At 32.9% G+C, this 1,879-nt stretch overlaps 1 protein-coding gene across 1 annotated transcript in view; it reads left to right on the top strand.

Moving 5' to 3' along the window:
• LOC102671021 overlaps positions 1-1,879 on the top strand; it is a 115,627-nt gene that overhangs the window by 47,676 nt on the left and 66,072 nt on the right. The gene's annotated exons all lie outside the window — the stretch shown is intronic.

A 1,879-nucleotide genomic window follows, 5' to 3' on the forward strand; every position in this document is an offset into this window, starting at 1 on the left:
ATTTCTTAATTCTGAAATATAGATTTTATTCGAATATATAAATATCGAAAGAAAATTCATTAGAATTCTTTCAAATTTTCATAAAAAATATTTCTATAATTAACTCCTATAATTAAATTCGTAAAATTACCATTCTTATCAAAGATTCAATTTATATATATCTTAAAGAAAATTCATTAGAATTTTTTCAAATTTTCATAAAAAATATTCTACTCCTATAATTAAATTCGTAAAATTACCATTTTTATCAAAGATTCAATTTATATATATATCTGAATAGATTTTATTCGACATGCGAATATATAAATATATAAATATCGAAAGAAAATTCATTAGAATTCTTTCAAATTTTCATAAAAAATATTCCTATAATTAAACTCCTCATTAAAAACCTCATCAAAGATTCAATTTATATATATATTTATATCCCAACAATTCTCCAATTTCTTCATTGATTTATAAACTCTATACATACTCTATACATATACGCATACTTGATCCTTTAACAATTAATCGAACTTTCTGTCACGTTCAACTTTCCAAAAAATTAACGAAATTAATCAGATCTAAAAAAAAAAAAAAAAAATAGAAAAAGAACGAAAATCTTCATTCTCAACGGTTGCCCGATTTTTCCAATTTCGCGAATTTCCTGACCACAATGCGACGCAGTAGACGAAAAAGCGGAGTTTTTGGAACACACGGCCGATTAAAATTCACGCGCACGCGCGCCTCGGGATCGGGCCTCGGAGCGTCGGCGGCAAACGGCGATGGATCTCGTAAATCGAAATCGAAAAGCCGCGGCCGAGGAGGACGCGCGACTACCGGATGCCCGGAGCCCGGCCACCAATCACTGTAATTTAATAAATTGCCAGAGCTGCCGTCCCCGGGGCAAATTGTGGCATAATCGTTCATTAGTAGGTCGTGACTTCGCCCGTTGTTCCACGGATCCATTTCTTGGCTGGATCGTTCCTCGATATCGATGGGATGTCAGCCGATCTCCGACTGATTTCGGGTCATCTCGTTCTCCTCTTTTCGAAATTCGGACATCGAAGACATTGAATTGATTATTCGAGAAATTTTAATTCCATTAGAATAATTATAGGGAAAAATAATAGTATGACTTGAGGATATTGTAGAATATTGGATCGTAATCCGTGAAATTCTCGTTTTTGTTGGTCGGAAGAAAAATAATGCATCTTCGTTCGATCGAAACATAATTCTTGGGCTCGTTATCTCCGAGATCCGAGGAAGCGGCAACTCCGACAGCTGTGATAATTAGAGCCCGTGCAACGAGGAGGAGGAAGCAAAAAGTGTAAATGCCATCGTCGATTTCATTGATACGATTCGAGACGAGCTTTCATTTTTTCCTTTTTGCTGCATGCAGAAGAGTCTATGTTTAATTAAATTTAAAAAACTTTTTTAAACTAAATTTTTCGTCTATGTATTCCTGTATTCGAAGATCAAAGGGTATGGATTAATTTATTCTTGGATATTTTTTTTTATATGGATAAAATCTGGTAAAAATCTGTTTTACCAGATATAAAATCTGTTTTATATGGATAAAATGGTAGATTGTAATTATAGTAATGTATTTATAAATTATGAGGCAGCTAGAAAGAATAATTTTTCGGGCAAATTCCTTCGATGCTAAATGATGGAGGACAAGAAAAACAATATATATTTTCGAAACTTTATAATTTTTTCGATCGAAACACGAATCTAATTCTTTATGGTTTTAGCGAGAAGAGATTACAGCTTTTCGAATATATTTTATTTTTTAAATAAACAACTGTGAAATCGGTCGACGATTCGTTTCTCTCGATTCTAATAAATTTCGAGTGACGAAATTTTCATCTAACGCTTGGTACAAACGATATCC

Source organism: Apis dorsata, unplaced genomic scaffold, assembly GCF_000469605.1.
Source record: "Apis dorsata unplaced genomic scaffold, Apis dorsata 1.3 scaffold_139, whole genome shotgun sequence".
Taxonomy (NCBI): Eukaryota; Metazoa; Arthropoda; class Insecta; order Hymenoptera; family Apidae; genus Apis; species Apis dorsata.